The sequence below is a fragment of the Eubalaena glacialis genome, chromosome 15 (assembly GCF_028564815.1).
Source record: "Eubalaena glacialis isolate mEubGla1 chromosome 15, mEubGla1.1.hap2.+ XY, whole genome shotgun sequence".
NCBI classification, from domain to species: Eukaryota; Metazoa; Chordata; class Mammalia; order Artiodactyla; family Balaenidae; genus Eubalaena; species Eubalaena glacialis.
In genome coordinates this window covers 75,881,141-75,900,678 of record NC_083730.1, presented here as the reverse complement: position 1 = coordinate 75,900,678, position 19,538 = coordinate 75,881,141, and the positions used below count along the sequence as shown (strand labels likewise).

Genomic DNA, 19,538 nt, shown 5'->3' with positions numbered 1-19,538 from the left:
GAGAGATTCCCGCACAGAGGAGCGGTGCCGACCAGCTCTCACCAGCCTGAGAGGCTTGTCTGCTCACCCGCCGGGGCAGGCGGGGGCTGGGAGCTGAGGCTCGGGCTTCGGAGGTCGGATCCCAGGGAGAGGACTGGGGTTGGCGGCGTGAACACAGCCTGAAGGGGGCTAGTGCGCCACAGCTAGCCGGGAGGGAGTCCGGGAAAAAGTCTGGACCTGCCCAAGAGGCAAGAGAATATTGTTCCGGGGTGCGTGAGGAGAAGGGATTCAGAGCGCCGCCTAAACGAGCTCCAGAGACGGGCGCGAGCCGCGGCTATCAGCGCGGACCCCAGAGACGGGCATGAGACGCTAAGGCTGCTGCTGCCGCCACCAAGAAGCCTGTGTGCGAGCACAGGTCACTATCCACACCGCCCCTCCCGGGAGCCTGTGCAGCCCGCCACTGCCAGGGTCCCGTGATCCAGGGACAACTTCCCCGGGAGAACACATGGCGTACCTCAAGGCTGGTGCAACGTCACGCCGGCCTCTGCCGCCGCAGGCTCGCCCAGCATCCGTACCCCTCCCTCCCACTGGCCTGAGTGAGCCAGAGCCCCCAGTCAGCTGCTCCTTTAACGCCGTCCTGTCTGAGCGGGAACAGACGCCCTCACGCGACCTATGTGCAGAGGCGGGGCCAAATCCAAAGCTGAACCCCGGGAGCTGTGCGAACAAAAAAGAGAAAGGGAAATCTCTCCCAGCAGCCTCAGGAGCAGTGCATTAAAGCTCCACAAACAACTTGATGTACCTGCATCTGTTGAACACCTGAATAGACAACGAATCATCCCAAATTGAGGAGGTGGACTTTGGGAGCAAGATATATTATTTTTTCCCCTTTTCCTCTTTTTGTGAGTGTGTATGTGTATGCTTCTGTGTGAGATTTTGTCTGTATAGCTTTGCTCTCACCATTTGTCCTAGGGTTCTGTCCGTCCGTTTTTTTTTTTTAACTTTAAAATTTTTTTTCTCTTAATAACTATTTTTTATTTTAATAACTTTATTTTATTTTATCTTACTTTATTTTATTTTATCCTCTTTCTTTCTATTTTTTTCTCCCTTTTATTCTGAGCCGTGAGGATGAAAGGCTCTTGGTGCTCCAGCCAGGCATCAGGGCTGTGCCTCTGAGGTGGGAGAGCCAACCTCAGAACACTGGTCCACAAGAGACCTCCCAGCTCCACGTAATACCAAACGGCGAAAATCTCCCAGAGATCTCCATCTCAACACCAAGACCCAGCTTCACTCAACGACCAGCAAGCTACAGTGCTGGTCACCCTATGACAAACAACTAGCAAGACAGAAACACAGCCCCATCCATTAGCAGAGAGGCTGCCTAAAATCATAATAAGGCCACAGACACCCCAAAACACACCACCAGACGTGGACCTGCCCACCAGAAAGACAAGATCCAGCCTCATCCACCAGAACACAGGCACTAGTCCCCTCCACCAGGAAGCCTACACAACCCACTGAACCAACCAACCTTAGCCACTGGGGACAGATACCAAAAACAACAGGAACTACGAACCTGCAGCCTGCGAAAATGAGACCCGAAACACAGTAAGATAAGCAAAATGAGAAGACAGAAAAACACACAGCAGATGAAGGAGCAAGGTAAAAACACACCAGACCTAACAAATGAAGAGGAAATAGGCAGTCTACCTGAAAAAGAATTCAGAATAATGATAGTAAAGATGATCCAAAATCTTGGAAATAGAATAGACAAAATGCAAGAAACATTTAACAAGGACGTAGAAGAACTAAAGAGGAACCAAGCAACGATGAAAAACACAATAAATGAAATTAAAAATACTCTAGAAGGGATCAATAGCAGAGTAACTGAGGCAGAAGAACAGATAAGTGACCTGGAAGATAAAATAGTGGAAATAACTACTGCAGAGCAGAATAAAGAAAAAAGAATGAAAAGATCTGAGGACAGTCTCAGAGACCTCTGGGACAACATTAAACGCACCAACATTCGAATTATAGGGGTCCCAGAAGAAGAAGAGAAAAAGAAAGGGACCGAGAAAATATTTGAAGAGATTATAGTTGAAAACTTCCCTAACATGGGAAAGGAAATAGTTAATCAAGTCCTGGAAGCACAGAGTCCCATACAGGATAAATCCAAGGAGAAACATGCCAAGACACATATTAATCAAACTATCAAAAATTAAATATAAAGAAAACATATTAAAAGCAGCAAGGGAAAAACAACAAATAACACACAAGGGAATCCCCATAAGTTTAACAGCTGATCTTTCAGCAGAAACTCTGCAAGCCAGAAGGGAGTGGCAGGACATACTTAAAGTGATGAAGGAGAAAAACCTACAACCAAGATTACTCTACCCAGCAAGGATCTCATGCAGATTTGATGGAGAAATTAAAACCTTTACAGACAAGCAAAAGCTGAGAGAGTTCAGCACCACCAAACCAGCTTTACAACAAATGCTAAAGGAACTTCTCTAGGCAAGAAACACAAGAGAAGGAAAACACCTACAATAACAAACCCAAAACATTTAAGAAAATGGGAATAGGAACATACATATCGATAATTACCTTAAATGTAAATGGATTAAATGCTCCCACCAAAAGACACAGACTGGCTGAATGGACACAAAAACAAGACCCGTATATATGCTGTCTACAAGAGACCCACTTCAGACCTAGAGACACATACAGACTGAAAGTGAGGGGATGGAAAAAGATATTCCATGCAAATGGAAATCAAAAGAAAGCTGGAGTAGCAATTCTCATATCAGACAAAATAGACTTTAAAATAAAGACTATTACAAGAGACAAAGAAGGACACTATATAATGATCAAGGGATTGATCCAAGAAGAAGATATAATAATTGTAAATATTTATGCACCCAACATAGGAGCACCTCAATACATAAGGCAAATACTAACAGCCATAAAAGGGGAAATCGACAGTAACACAATCATAGTAGGGGACTTTAACACCCCACTTTCACCAATGGACAGATCATCCAAAATGAAAATAAATAAGGAAACACAAGCTTTAAATGATACATTAAACAAGATGGACTTAATTGATATTTATAGGACATTCCACCCAAAAACAACAGAATACACATTTTTCTCAAGTGCTCATGGAACATTCTCCAGGATAGATCATATCCTGGGTCACAAATCAAGCCTTGGTAAATTTAAGAAAATTGAAATCGTATCAAGTATCTTTTCCGACCACAATGCTGTAAGACTAGATACCAATTACAGGAAAAGATCTGTAAAAAATACAAACACATGGAGGCTAAACAATACACTATTTAATAATGAAGTGATCACTGAAGAAATCAAAGGGAAAATCAAAAAATACCTAGAAACAAATGACAATGGAGACACGACGACCCAAAACCTATGGGATGCAGCAAAAGCAATTCTAAGAGGGAAGTTTATAGCAATACAAGCCTACCTCAAGAAACAAGAAACATCTCAAATAAACAACCTAACCTTACACCTAAAGCAATTAGAGAAAGAAGAACAAAAAAACCCCAAAGTTAGCAGAAGGAAAGAAATCATAAAGATCAGATCAGAAATAAATGAAAAAGAAATGAAGGAAACAATAGCAAAGATCAATAAAACTAAAAGCTGGTTCTTTGAGAAGATAAACAAAATTGATAAACCATTAGCCAGACTCATCAAGAAAAAAAGGGAGAAGACTCAAATCAATAGAATTAGAAATGAAAAAAGGGAAGTAACAACGGACACTGCAGAAATACAAACGATCATGAGAGATTACAAGCAACTCTATGCCAATAAAATGGACAACCTGGAAGAAACGGACAAATTCTTAGAAATGCACAACCTGCCAAGACTGAACCAGGAAGAAATAGAAAATATGAACAAACCAATCACAAGCACTGAAATTGAAACTGTGATTAAAAATCTTCCAACATGGCTTCCCTGGTGGCGCAGTGGTTGAGAATCTGCCGGCTAATGCAGGGGACACGGGTTCGAGCCCTGGTCTGGGATGATCCCACATGCCGCGGAGCAACTAGGCCCATGAGCCACAAATACTGAGCCTGCGCGTCTGGAGCCTGTGCTCCGCAACAAGAGAGGCCGCGATGAAGAGTGGCCCCCGCTTGCCGCAAATAGAGAAAGCCCCTGCACAGAAACAAAGACCCAACACAGCCATAAATAAATAAATAAATAAATAAAAACCCAAAGTTTAAAAAAAAAAAAATCTTCCAACAAACAAAAGCCCAGAACCAGATGGCTTCACAGGTGAATTCTATCAAACATTTAGAGAAGAGCTAACACCTATCCTTCTCAAACTCTTCCAAAATATAGCAGAGGGAGGAACACTCCCAAACTCATTCTACGAGGCCACCATCACCCTGATACCAAAACCAGACAAAGATGTCACAAAGAAAGAAAACTACAGGCCAATATCACTGATGAACATAGATGCAAAAATCCTCAACAAAATACTAGCAAACAGAATCCAAGAGCACATTAAAAGGATCATACACCATGATCAAGTGGGGTTTGTTCCAGGAATGCAAGGATTCTTCAATATATGCAAATCAATCAACGTGATACACCATATTAACAAATTGAAGGAGAAAAACCATACGATCATCTCAATAGATGCAGAGAAGGCTTTCGACAAAATTCAACACCCATTTATGATAAAAGCCCTGCAGACAGTAGGCACAGAGGGAACTTTCCTCAACATAATAAAGGCCATATATGACAAACCCACAGCCAACATTGTCCTCAATGGTGAAAAACTAAAACCATTTCCACTAAGATCAGGAACAAGAAAAGATTGCCCACTCTCACCACTATTATTCAACATAGTTTTGGAAGTGTTAGCCACAGCAATCAGAGAAGAAAAAGAAATAAAAGGAATCCAAATCAGAAAAGAAGAAGTAAAGCTGTCACTGTTTGCAGATGACATGATACTATACATAGAGAATCCTAAAGAGGCTACCAGAAAACTACTAGAGCTAATCAATGAATTTGGTAAAGTAGCAGGATACAAAATGAATGCACAGAAATCTCTTGCATTCCTATACACTAACGATGAAAAATCTGAAAGTGAAATTAAGAAAACACTCCCATTTACCATTGCAACAAAAAGAATAAAATATCTAGGAATAAACCTACCTAAGGAGACAAAAGACCTGTATGCAGAAAATTATAAGACACTGACAAAAGAAATTAAATATGATACCAACAGATGGAGAGATATATGTTGATGGATTGGAAGAATCAACATTGTGAAAATGACTCTACTACCCAAAGCAATCTACAGATTCAATGCAATCCCTATCAAACTACCAATGGCATTTTTCACAGAACTAGAACAAAAAATTTCACAATTTGTATGGAAACACAAAAGACCCCGAATAGCCAAAGCAATCTTGAGAACGAAAAATGGAGCTGGAGGAATCAGGCTCCCTGACTTCAGACTATACTACAAAGCTACAGTAATCAAGACAGTATGGTACTGGCACAAAAAGAGAAACATAGATCAATGGAACAGGATAGAAAGCCCAGAGATAAACCCATGCACATATGGTTCCTTATCTTTGATAAAGGAGGCAAGCATATGCAGTGGAGAGAAGATAGTCTCTTCAATAAGGGGTGCTGGGAAAACTGGACAGGTACATGTAAAAGTATGAAATTAGAACACTCCCTAACACCATACACAAAAGTAAACTCAAAATGGATTAAAGACCTAAATGTAAGGCCAGACACTGTCAAACTCTTAGAGGAAAACATAGGCAGAACACTCTATGACATAAATCACAGCAAGATCCTTTTTGACCCACCTCCTAGAAAAATGGAAATAAAAACAAAAATAAACAAATGGGACCTAATGAAACTTAAAAGCTTTTGCACAGCAAAGGAAACCATAAACAAGACCAAAAGACAACCCTCAGAATGGGAGAAAATATTTGCAAATGAAGCAACTGACAAAGGATTAATCTCCAAAATTTACAAGCAGCTCATGCAGCTCAATAACAAAAAAACAAACAACCCAATCCAAAAATGGGCAGAAGACCTAAATAGACATTTCTCCAAAGAAGATATACAGATTGCCAACAAACACATGAAAGAATGCTCAACATCATTAATCATTAGAGAAATGCAAATCAAAACTACAATGAGGTATCATCTCACACCAGTCAGAATGGCCATCATCAAAAAATCTAGAAACAATAAATGCTGGAGAGGGTGTGGAGAAAAGGGAACCCTGTTGCACTGTTGGTGGGAATGTAAATGGATACAGCCACTATGGAGAACAGTATGGAGGTTCCTTAAAAAACTAAAAATAGAACTACCATACGACCCAGCAATCCCACTACTGGGCATATACCCTGAGAAAACCATAATTCAAAAAGAGTCATGTACCAAAATGTTCATTGCAGCTCTATTTACAATAGCCAGGACATGGAAGCAACCTAAGTGTCAATCACCGGATGAATGGATAAAGAAGATTTGGCACATATATACAATGGAATATTACTCAGCCATAAAAAGAAATGAAATGGAGTTATTTGTAGTGAGGTGGATGGAGTTAGAGTCTGTCATACAGAGTGAAGTAAGTCAGAAAGAGAAAAACAAATACAGTATGCTAACACATATATATGGAATCTAAGGGAAAAAAAAAAAGGTCATGAAGAACCTAGTGGCAAGACGGGAATAAAGACACAGACCTACTAGAGAATGGACTTGAGGATATGGGGAGGGGGAAGGGTAAGATGTGACAAAGTGAGAGAGTGGCATGGACTTATATACACTACCAAACGTAAAATAGATAGCTAGTGGGAAGCAACTGCATAGCACAGGGAGATCAGCTCTGTGCTTTGTGACCACCTGGGGGGGGGATAGGGAGGGTGGGAGGGAGGGAGATGCAAGAGGGAAGAGATATGGGAACATATGTATATGTATAACTGATTCACTTTGTTATAAAGCAGAAACTAACACACCATTGTAAAGCAATTACACTCCAATAAAGATTAAAAAAAAAAAAAAAAGAATTCTCTAGTAGAGATGCCTTCAGTAATGAAGGAGACATTAAGACATTCCCAGATAAATAAAACCTGAGAGAATCCATGGCTATCACCAGGCCTATAAGACATATGGAGTCCTTTAGGCTGAAATGAAAAGACAACAGAGTAACGCAAAGCTACATGAAAAAACTGTTACATATGTAAATATAAAAGAAAGTGTAAATATAAGTACATAAGACGTATATAGTATAAACATATAAACAATGTACTATTTTCTTCTATCTGCTTAAAAAGGACACTACAAGAATATTATAATCTATATTGCTGAACACACAACATATAAAATATGTAATGTATATGACAATAACAGTATACAGAAGGGTACATGGAACAGATCCACAGATGAGTAAAGTCTCTGTAAGTCACTGAAATTAATTTGGTATTAATCCAAATTAGAATGCTATAAATTAAGATGTTAATTGTCCCCAGGGAAACCACTAAGACTATAACCCAGAATCTATAGTAAAAGAAACAACATGGGAATTAAATTGGTACACTAGAAAATAACCAGCACAAAAGAAAGCAGCAATGGAGGAATATTAGAACAAAAAGATATAACTCATACAGAAAACAGATGGCAAAATGACAGATGTCAATGCTACCTGACTAGTGATTAAATTAAATGTATTCATACATGGTTTACACACTCCAGTAGGCAGACATTGGCAGAACGGATAAAAAGCTATGATCTAGCTATATGCTATCTACAGAGTTGCACTTTAAATTCAAGATACAAAGAGATCTAAAGTAAAAAGATGGGAAAACATATACCAAGCAAATATTAACCAAAAGAGAATTAGACTGGCTTTATTATATAAGACAAATAAACTTTATGACAATTTCTTCTAGAGACAAGTAAGGACATTTTAGAGCGACAAAAGGGTCCATTTCTCAAGGAGGAAACAGTTATAAACATTTTGCACTTAACAAGATAGCTCCAAAGTACATGAAGCAAACTGACAGAACTGAAAAGAGAAACACGCTCCTCAACAATAATACTGAGAAACTTCCATACTCAACTTTCAATAGTGGAGAGAATCTGTTATTTCTTGGGATTCTCACATAAGCAGTAATGGGGTGGACAGAGTAGGGGCTGTGGCCCATATTTTATGGTTCAGGGCACTGAAATTTAGAGAGATTGAATAACTTGCCCAGAGTCACAACACTGATGAGTGATGGGTCTGAGGCAGGGGAGGGAGTTGATTCCCTGGGGATAGAGATTCCTGAAAACATGGACATGAGATCATGCCCTGGATACACAAATCAAGAGCTCTCCTCATTCCCTTTCCCACATCCTCCTGCCCCAAGGATGCTGCAGGGAGACATCTGGTACCCGGAGGAGGTGCCTGACCCAGGAGAATGGCTCAAATCTGGACCCAGCTCCTGGCTCTACGTTTCAATCCCTGACCCCAAATACAATGCCTTTCCCCCAAATGAAGACCCCCTGATGGACTGGGGTATCCAAATATGTGTGTATCTCCCCTCCCTTCCCCCTCAGCACTTGATTCTAGCAGCTGATTTGCAGTGAGACTTCCTGGTGGTCAGGTGACCACCCTGAATGACCAGTAGTCTTCTTGACTCCCTAACTGACTCAGAACCCAGGACATTCCAAACCAACTGCCCACATGACAGTTGCACAGAGAATCAGCGTCATCTTCAACTGACCAAACCTGGATGATGAGCAGTTAATATTCATTAGCGGGGAACAGGGTCTACTGGGCTGGTGTTCTGGTGGCTTAACAGATGAAGCTTACAGGCCCCCAGGGTCTCACTGACTAGAAACTGACCAGCTGAGCAGCTTGGACTAAGGCCTGGCTAAGAGCGGGCAGTGGCTGCACGGGCTCTGAGTGGGCACCTTCCCTGCCCAACCCTCCCTCAGCCAGATCCAGGCTCTGCTGCACAAACTATAGCCATTACTCCTGAATCTACTTACTGGTATTATTTCCACAGTACCTTCAATGGAGTGGTTAGTGGGGGTGATATTTGTGTCCTTACCCTGTTGTTTGGCCAGATGCTGATTCTGATGTGTCTGAACCACCGCTGCGGATGGCCAGCAGATTATCTTGATCGCAGATGATATTCTTGTGCATCCTGTGCTTGATTCCTTTATAATCTTCCTTTTCTTCTTGGTACCCGAGTCATGATCCTGGAAAACACAACAAAAATTGAGAGAACTATTGATATGTTGCTGGGAGAAGACCATGCGGAGGTGTCAATTCATTCCCAGGTCACACGTCTGTTCTCTTTGTTCACCAGCCTCCTAGGGGAGTCTAGGGGAGTCAAGTGAATCAAAGCTGGCCTTGGGAAGAGGGTGTTGCAATGTGGTGTGCACTTAAAATAGCCAGCGGGCTGACTGCACGGGGACATGACTTTAGTGAGATAATATAGAAAGGGAGCACAGCACAGTGACCGAGAGAGTGGGGGCTGGTGCCTGATGGTCTGGATTCAAATCATACCAGAAGCCACATGAACCTGGGAAAGTTATGCAGACCCTCTGTCCTCAGTTCCTTGTTCTGTGATAATGGAAATGTTAATAGGGCCCACTTATTAGTATTACATGATGAAGCTTAATACAACAAATCAGGTAGACCCTGACGAAAAATGATGGGTACTTCATAAGTGCTACCTAAGTGTTCAAATATTACATGTCTGGAAGAATAAGCAAGAAATGTGGTAGTGCTGCCTCGAGAGAGGGGACCTGGATGCCACAGGGCAGGGGAGCGGGGAAGGTTATGGGTGTGATGCTTTAGAGCTTGTGAAGAATATCTGTTATCTCCTGTGATCCCCACATCAGCCCCGTAGGGAACTCACGGCAGGTGCTGTGATCCATATTTTATGGTACATGGCACTAAAATGTTGAGATTTTAAGTGACTTTCCCGGAGTCACAAAGCTGATGACAGATGGATGTGGGACAGGAATGTAGTTGGTTTCCTGGGACGGAAATCCCTGAACCCCTGAATCCTCTAGATGGTGCCCTGGACTCCTGAGCCCAGGGCTCCCCTCCCTCCATCCCCCCAATCCTCCTGCCTGCCCCATGGTTGCTCCAAGGACAGGAGGGGTCTGAGCCAACAGGAGGGCCCATGCCTGACCCAGCTGCCTCCCTTACATGTTGATCCCTGACCCCACAGCTGTTAAATATCCCTGAAAGAAGGTCCCTTGAAGGATCAGGGGGTCCCATCTACATCCTTCCTCCCTCAGCATCTTCACACACCGGGTGAGCCTCCTGGTGGTCTGACCAGTGGTCGGCTTGTCTCCACGTGGCTCAGAGCCCTGGTCTCTCCAAGCCAGCTGCCCACATGGCACATCTCTAACAAATTAGCTTGGTCTTCAACAACCAGCCCTGGATGCACAGTTACTGCTGATTAATGAGGACAGTGGCCTGCTGGGCTGTGTTTGGTGGTTTAGTGGGTGAAGCTGGCGTGCCCCACTGTCGCCTGACCATTGATGTGAGCAACTGTCTGAGTAGCCTGGGCTATGGCCTGGCTGGGGAGGGGCCATGGCTGCACTGGCTCTGAGGGCGCACCTTCCCTGCTCATCCTTCCTCATCAAAATCCAGCCCCTACAAACTCCTCATCCATCCGTAGACCCTGCAGCGGCACAGGAGAGAGGCCCATGTCCTCCTAGAGGGACCCCTCTATAGCCACAGCCTAGAGACCCCATCCCAGGACTGTCTCTGAGGATGACTCAGGCCCTCCTAATCTCTGTCACCAAATGTTCATTCCACTAACCCGATGGCATTGCCCCTTCTCTCCACGTTCCCAGGCAGCACCCAAACACCCAGTGATCCTGTCCACATCAACCACTGGAAATACCGCCATGAAATCCCAGTTTCCTTCCTTTCTAAAAACCTCTAGATTTAGATGGCTAATATTTGCTTTTGGATTTTGACATCGACATTCAGAAGTGTTTAGCCTGTAATTTCTCCTGTCCTGTGATATCTGCTGCTGGTGTGACAGTATTCTCCTGCTCCAATGAAAGCAGTGTGGGTGTGTTCCCTCTGTATCTGTTCTCTGGAAGAGTGTGTAGGAGACGGGCATCATTTCTGTCTTAAATGTTTGGTAGAAATCAGAGGAAGCCACCTGGGCCTGAAGTTTGTTTTGTGGGAAAATTTTTTTTGCATCTCTTTCTAATTGAAGTTTACTTGGTGTATTGTACAGGGCACAGATCTTAAGCGTAGAGCTTTATGGTTTCTTGTAAATATAAACACATCTGTTACCAACACTCAGTTCAATATACAGGACGTCCCCAGCACCCTGGCAGCCCCCTGTAGAAGGGGAGAAGAATACGTGCTAACTTATTCGGTTATAAGCATGAAATCACTTACTCCATGTATACTCCAAGTGCAATGATTTACACACAGATAACTCAAAATTAGTGTGGCAGCACACTCAGAAAGTAGTGGAGGGCGCTGGAGGGCTGGCAGAATCCAGTCCCTTTGGGATTTCCGCTGTGGAGGTCTGGGGCCAGAGTAAGGAAGCTGAGACGAGCTTCTCAGAAGCATCTGGGCTTTTACAGAGGGAAAAGCTACTGCTTCCCAGAGTGGAGCGCCCATTGTAATTCACTGAGCCCTCCCTTTGCTGAGGGTGCTTTCCTATACTTGTGTGTTATTTTACATAGAAATGTTTAAAAATTAAACCAAGTAGGAGATCAACTTTGCTTGATGTAAAAGCCTCCAGTGTTAAAAATAAAACATATATCTAAAATTAATGCTGAATCTGTACAGTTCAGACAGGCGATAACCGGCACTAAATAGCTGACTCAGGAGAGGAGGAGCAGAGAGGCGGCCCTCCTTCCTTGGCCTCCTGTCTCATTTAAGCTTCCAGACACTGTACAAGCTCCATCCCCTCTGAGTCTCAGGCTGAGGCCTCCAGGTCACGGTCTTCACAGGTGTCAGACCAGAACCTGCCGCACAAAGGCAGGGACTGGAGTCAGTGGGGAGGTGGGCTCCCTCGGGTCGGTGTGTGGGACCCAGGGGGCTACTCAGAAGTGACTTTGGGCCCTGACATCCCCAGGGGTCACATCCCCAGGGCACTGGGTGGGGCCTGTTTGCTGCTCTTTGCCAAGTGTATTCTGGTAGCAGAGACACATGTCCTACAGGGGCGATTTAACCTGGGCATTTGGCCGGGCGGCGTTCAAGTGACTGGTCCCCTGAACAGTGAAAGTGATGCAAAGGAAAGGGGAGGCTCTGGGGCTCCAGGGTGAAAAGTGTGGGTCCCTCCCACCTGGGCACTGTGAGGAGTGGGCGGTCTGATGACACAGGTGGGAGTAGTGACCCTGTCCCTCCAGCCCTGCTCAACCCGACCCATCAGGAGACCCGCACAGTGGAAATGAACAATTAATTGTTAAGTCACATTTTACCCCCAATAATTTTTTTCCTAACATCCCCACCAAGCCTTGCTTGCTTCATTCAGTTCTGATACAGATTATTCAGTGGTAATAAAAAAATAAGGTTTATGGCCTAAGTACTCCAATGTGAAAAGGTTATAGGAAACACTGCTATGTAAAATATAATGAGGGCTTCCCTCGTGGTGCAGTGGTTAAGAGTCTGCCTGCCAATGCAGGGGACATGGGTTCGAGCCCTGGTCTGGGAAGATCCCACATGCTGCGGAGCAACTATGCCCATGTGCCACAACTACTGAGCCTGCGCTCTACAGCCTGCGAGCCACAACTACCAAGCCCACGTGCCACAACTACTGAGGCCTGTGTGCCTAGAGCCCAAGCTCCGCAACAAGAGAAGCCACCACAATGAGAAGCCCGCGCACCGCAACAAAGAGTAGCCCCCGCTCGCCGCAACTAGAGAAAGCCCGCGCGCCGCAACTAGAGAAAGCCCGCGCGCAGCAACGAAGACCCAACGCAGCCAATAAATAAATAAATAAATAAAATTTATTAAAAAAATAATAATAATAAAATAAAATATAATGAAATAGGGACTTCCCTGGTGGGCCAGTGGCTAAGACTCCGTGCTCCCAATGCAGGGGGCCCAGGTTCGATCCCTGGTCAGGGAACTAGATCCCACATGCCCCAACTAAGAGCTTGTATGCCGCAACTAGGAGTCCGCATGTCACAACTAAAGATCCCACGTGCTGCAACTAAAGATCCCACATGCCACAACCAAGACCTGATGCAGCCAAATAAATAAATATTTAAAAAATAAATAAAAAATGAAATATAATCAAATATATAATTTTTTTTACTTATTTACAAATTTGGAAATTAAAGAAACATAAGCAATTTATAATTCTGCCCCCTTACCCTATCCCAAATGAGTATGGCATTGAGTTTCCTTCCATTTTTGTGTGTTTTGTTTTTACATACATGTGACCAATCTACAGAACCTCAGCCTGAGAAACGTTGCCATGAGGTGACTCAGGCCCTCTGCAGAGCTCTGTAGAGGCTGAGGGGCCCCCAGGGGTTGGCTCCCTCCCAGCTGGGTGTGGATCCTGCAGAGTCCCCTACTTGATGCTGAGACTACTACGGGCAGACAGGGCTCAAAGCTGGCCCGGGTGAGCTGTCCTGATTGCATGAGAAGGAGTCCCAGGTGCCTCTGTCCTTCTCACCCTTTTCCCAGGAGGCCTGAAGGAGGGGGAGGGTCAGGGTCACACCATGCTATCTCATCATGTCCAATGTTAGCGGATCTAGCATTCAGCCGCTGAGTGGGGGATGCCCCCTTGCTGATGTTAAGGGGGTTGGTGGAGCAGAGCTGGGTCCCGCACTACCAAGATATTAAATAAATCCTGGAAGACTCTTACAAACGTGTATGATGTGAACAACGCAGCCTGGAGACAGGCACAGGTGGCCTTACAGTAACCTACAGCCCTCTCCTCCAAATGGAGGAGCCATTGGAGGCTTTGGCCCAGCAACCTTAAAAGTTTATGTGGAGTGGGTTATCGCTTCCAGGAAAGATGTTCTCAGGGCACCCTCCATTTGTCTGCGTGGGTTTTTACCATCCTCTTGTCTCCCTTGCATGCAATACTGGTCACCCCAGTGTGCTCCTCAGTTTTGCTGGTTCTACCAAAGTGCCAGAAAGAAAGTTAGGAAGCAATGGAACCCACGTGCCCTTATTTGCCTCCCCTCCGCAGTTTGTTTCATACTCCCATTTCCTCTTATTCTTCCACTTTATCTCCTTCCTTCATTCTAATAGAGTAGGAGAGAATTTCTTGACAGCTGGAGAGAAAACAATGGCACATGTCAGAGGCGCCCAGGGCAGGACTACACCCATTGGTGGTAGTGGTGGGAGGGGGCAGGGCAGAGCCAGACTTCACAGGTGGGGCTGGGGTGGCTCCAGCAGGGTGGGCCCAGTCCTTCTGCCTCTGACCTGCCTCCTGCCCCAGGGAGGGGGGCACTCAGGGTTGCTCAACACGATTCAGTGACACAGACAGGGTGGTGGGCGGGGACTCTGGAGCCAGGGCAATGCTAAGAAAGTGGAGGAGGACGGCTGCAGAGGGTTTGTACAGATTTTACAGAAGATCCCAGGACCTCAAGTGCCTGGATGAGAACAGGTCCTTCTGGATGAGAATCATTAAAAAGAAGGAAGGAGGGGATGGGGAAGAGCTACATAAAGGAGCTTATGGATTAGAAAAAGAGAGAAAATGTAAAGGAGAGGAAAGAGTAAGTAAGTTACATGCAGATTGTTGCCCTCCCGTTCAGAGTCTTCACCGTCAGCAAAGGAGTGTTTTAGTGCCCAAGGACAGCAATGATGCTGGGGGTGGGGGCATGCGAAAGGAGAGCTGAGAATCAGAGTCAAGGTCAGGACTCGGGGCCCCTTCTGTCCCCATCTCTCCCAGGGCCTTGATGGCTTCACCTCTGCAATGAGGGAGAGGGTCTAGGATCTCTAGGGCCCCTTTTCCAGCCCTCGAATTCTGTAACTATGACCAGGACGCCATGCCTGTGTCCTCCCGTGCCTCCGACAGCCAGTCACATCTCCACGGCTTTCTGTGCATAACACTGCCCTCCTCCCAGCTCCCTCCTCTTCCTTCCTTCTTCCCTTCCTTGTCGGCTTAAAGTCCCTTCTCCTTGACAACCTCCACCAACCATATTGTTCTCCAACATATGGGAACATTGCAGGAACAATTGTGGGTGTCCTGCCACTCTCCCTAATCAATCAATGGATCGATGAACCAATCCAACCAAATGCAGGAAGCACCTGTCATGGACCCAGGGTTTCGATGGGCCTCCTGGGAGAGAATGGCAGCCAATTCCACATACAATTTATCTGTCCTGTGCCTGAGGTGATGACCTTAGTTACTTGCTAGATACTTAGTCCTCACAACAACCCTGTAAGTTTTCTAGCTCCTTAGAGGGGATGAACACAAGATTAAAAGTAAAGTAACTTGTCCAAATTCTCTTGGTCTGCAAGTGATGCAACAAGAGTTCTCCAGCAGGAGGATATATGCCCACATGAGTAAACAGTACCTGCTAGATTCTCCCAGAGTCCTGGAAGGACTGGGGAGAAGGGCACAGGGTGGGCATGGCTGGGGTATGGGGGAGCAGGGGCAGCGCTGCCGGGCTGCAGCGGTGGGTTCTGAGAGGAGAAGCGACCCCCTGGCCCTGCCTCCCAGACGCTCTGTCCTGGGGCAGGTCAATCCCAGAGGACCAGGTCAGCAGGGCTATGAGGGCAAGTGTGTGGAGCCAGCCCGGCAACCCTTCACAGCATCCTCGAGAATTCCTGCCAGCCATGGAGGGGCTCGAGGGGCAGCTGAACATGGGCCTTATTCCTGGTCCCAGGATTTGGGTGGTGGGTGAGGAGTGGAGGCGAGAAATGGGCTCCAGGGTGTGCTCCCCCCTCACCTCTCCAGGAGGACCCAGGAACCCGTGCAGGAAGCTGGGAGGACATCATCTCTAACCTCCCCACCCCTGGGAGCGCCCTTAAACCAGGAGTAAACCTGAGGGCAGGACATGAAGGTGCCGCCACAAGACCTGAATGTGCAGAGGGAGAGCGTCTGCTTCTCACCCAGCACTGGGATCACACACGAAGAACTGTGTCTCCAGGTTCAAGTGTTCGTGAGGGAGTCGTGTCCCACCAGATGGCCTCATCCCAGCTCAACCCCCAAACCCCAACCCAATAACACTTGTGCTTTATTCCCAAGAGATGCCATCCAAACATAAGCAAAGGTTCTGGTGTTTGGCAGTGGCAAAGGCAGCAAGAACTGGTCTCCTGGAAATGATTATCTTAAATAACAAAGCAAGAAAAGGTGATTACAAACACAGCACCCTCAAAGCCCACAGAGGTAATACCTCTTCCTATTAGGTCGTTAAAATACAGAAAACATGGGACTTCCCTGGTGACGCAGTGGTTAAGAATCAGCCTGCCAATGCAGGGGACACGGGTTCGAGCCCTGGTCCGGGAAGATCCCACATGCTGCAGAGCAACTAAGCCCGTGCGCCAAAACTACTGAGCCTCCGCTCTAGAGCCTGCGAGCCACAACTACTGAAGCCCGCGCACCCAGAGCCCATGCTCTGCAACGAGAGAAGCCACTGCAATGAGAAGCCCGCGCACTGCAACAAAGAGTAGCCCCCGCTTGCTGAAACTAGAGAAAGCCCGCACACAGCAATGAAGACCCAATGCAGCCAAAAATAAAACGCAGCCAAAAATTAATTAATTAATTAATTAATTTTAAAAAATACAGAAAACACAAAACAAGCCTCCCCGTTTCCTCTTCCTTCTGATTTTACACCTTTCTTCCTCAGCCTACTAAAGCAGTTGAGCCTTGTTCCCTACCTGGAGAGTCTTCATCCTCGCTGCCTGAGTCATTTATGCTCTCCTCAAGCCATTCTTTAGAAACAGAAACTTGAGCAATAAAGTTGTTAGAAAGAGTGGCTCACTCCTTCTACTCCAGTGGAGACCATGCTGGCTCACTCAGCATCACCCGGCTCTTTCCTCTGGGCTCTCAGCCTTCCCTGAGCTCCCTGGAGCCAGAGCCCTTCACCAAGATCATAGCTGCAAATCTTCTAATGAGAGAGAGGATCCCTCTTCAACTTCTCACTACCCCGATTCCCACCAGATAAGTACCACTCTCACCTGCAAATTTATCAACCTGAAATTCCACCTGTGATGGAAACACTTTGAATTTGATGAGTTCAACCAACAGACCTGTGCCCAGATCAGGTCAGCTGCACGAGACAGTGTCCTGTGAGGATGGAAATGTTCTCTCTACCTTGTTGAATACAGTGGCCGCTAGCACATAACTCTATAAGGCACTTGAAACGTGGTTGGTGTGATGGATGGACTGAATGTTCATTTTATTTATAATTAATTAATTAGTTAGTTATAAACAGGCAAATCTGGCAAGGGAACACCACACTGGATTTCACAGCTATAGAATCCAAAGATGAGGAAGACATAGTCTCCCTCGCTCCGCCTTGTTCCTTGTTAAGTATAGTTTGCTGGTCTTACCTGACAACGCATTTGTAGGTTCTTCCTGGACTCACGCACACGTGCCAGGCCTTAAGTGAGGCCCTGGGGACAAAGACAGTAAGGTCAACACCCAGGTCCTAGAGGATTCCCAGCAGGGGGCCCACCTGTCAGCAGAGATGAAGAGCAAGGCCGGGCACACCTGTGCTAGATGTAATCAGAACAGCAGGGTCAGGGGTGAGGGAGGGATGCTTCAGGAGCCCACCCGTCTCATTCCTGATTTGGATTAGAGCCTGGGCAGGCTCCTGGCTTGGTGTGGACCCAGCAGGCCTGGACAAGCTGAGGAGGGACCCTTTCCACCCCTGAACTGGATCCCAGTCCGGGGTGGGGGGATGTACATTAGACATTTATGGGACCTGAGACGGGTTGTCCAGGGCTGAGCACTGGGGTGAGAATTGATGAGGAAGATACAGGCAGTGCCCTTGCAGTGGTCACCTACGTCCAAGGTTCCTGTCCCCACGAGTGGGAGGACACAGAGATTGGGCCTGAGAATTCCAAGACAATTTTGAAGAAACTCTCAAATTGATGCCTCTCAGTCATAGAGAAGAGTTGCAAGGACCACCTCAACTCTGGGAACATCCCTCATGTCTTTGCTGAGCTTGCCCGGTGCTAGTGCCTGTGCCCCTCCCCACCTCCACTGCACCTGGAGTGTTCTACAGCTGCCTGGCCACATGCTGTGAGCTCTCTTCAGTTTAAATGCTTTTCTGCGCCGGACAACCCTTGGTTAATATTGTCTAGAAAAGGAGTAGCAGTCATGCAACCTCTAGAAGCTGATGAAAAGTAAAAACTGGTCCCTGTCCCAGCATGAGGGAGAAGAGGTCTCAGAGCCTCCTGTCTCTGGCCGGACCCTGTAGTCCATTCCTGCTGACCCATGTCAGACCTGACTCCTCTTCTCTGCCTCTCACCAACTGCCATGATGCAAAGTGCTGGGTATGTTCCAGTTGATGGAGAAGACAACAGAATAGGAAGGAAGCTCCTCTCTGCAGACACTAAGGTGGATGTCCCTGTTATTCTCACTGCAGCCACTGCACCTCATCCTCCTTCATCCCCACATGGAAGGAGCACAGAGGTAGAGATGGCCATGGCTGGACACAGGTGGTGATGCTGTACTGATTTTTCCCATCTGAAGACTTTGGAATCTATCACCCCTCTTCCTTCCCATGGCCTGGGTACTCTTGTGTCTTTCTTGTGTCCTTCCATATCTTTTTCCTCTCAAGGTCCTGCCCAAGGTTCTGGGCCCTGATGTCTCCTATGGAACCCACTGCGCAGCTGCTCTTGGTATCTCTCGCTGTAACCTTTAATCACACACGGCCAGGGTCCCCTCAAGCACCCCTGGGAATCTGTGATCTAGAGATGAAGGATTTCTAGGACAATCTTGTTATGAGAAACTTGCTTCTGGGGGGAAAAAATCGATCTTTTTAATCAAGTAGTCTCCTCTTTTTATTTTGTGGGGAAAAATTTCAACACTCCTGTAGGACAATCAAATTCTATTAAAATGCCATGCATTTCACACAGGAGCCATGAAACAAAAGGATCCTCAAGTCAGACTCTGCCTCATTTTATATTTGCATTGACTTCAAAGAACTCCCTTGACTTGTTACTTGCTAAGGCTTCAGAAGAAACCCAGACCCTATGTCCTCTGGCAGGTTTGTCCCACTGCTGAGTTCCCCTTGCAATGCATAACCTCTCCTTCATCCTCCCAGGAAGGGAGCCCAGTGCCTACCCTGACGCTCAGTCCCTGAAGGAGATCTCTGTACAGTGTTTCGTGCCCAGCACACAGAAACCAGGGCTGGCATAAGTGATGGGAGACTGATTTTCCACATCAGAATGGCATTTCCTATTCTTGCCAACATTTTCTGAAGCAAAATACTAGACCTTAGTTGGTGAAAGTTGGAGTGAATGTCCTTCATTTACCCCTGGAGGATCCTCCTTTCTCAGATTCCTCCAGAACTGGGTGCGACATGTGGGTTCACCTGGGGCTCCTGCAAAAGGAAGGAATGCTGCCCCAGCGCCCAGCTGAGATGGGGGAGAATTCTGAAGCCTCCTGTAATAA

The 19,538-nt window shown here is 46.1% G+C and overlaps 1 long non-coding RNA gene across 1 annotated transcript in view; it reads right to left on the bottom strand.

The window, feature by feature from the left end:
* Nucleotides 1–619: 619 nt before the first annotated feature.
* LOC133075363 (uncharacterized) overlaps nucleotides 620–19,538 on the bottom strand; it is a 33,992-nt gene continuing 15,073 nt past the window's right edge. The window contains exons 2-3 of the long non-coding RNA XR_009697353.1: nucleotides 9,069–9,219; nucleotides 620–693 (exon numbers count right to left, since the gene is read on the bottom strand). This is a non-coding gene — a long non-coding RNA (uncharacterized LOC133075363). The remainder of the gene's footprint in view (nucleotides 694–9,068; nucleotides 9,220–19,538) is intronic.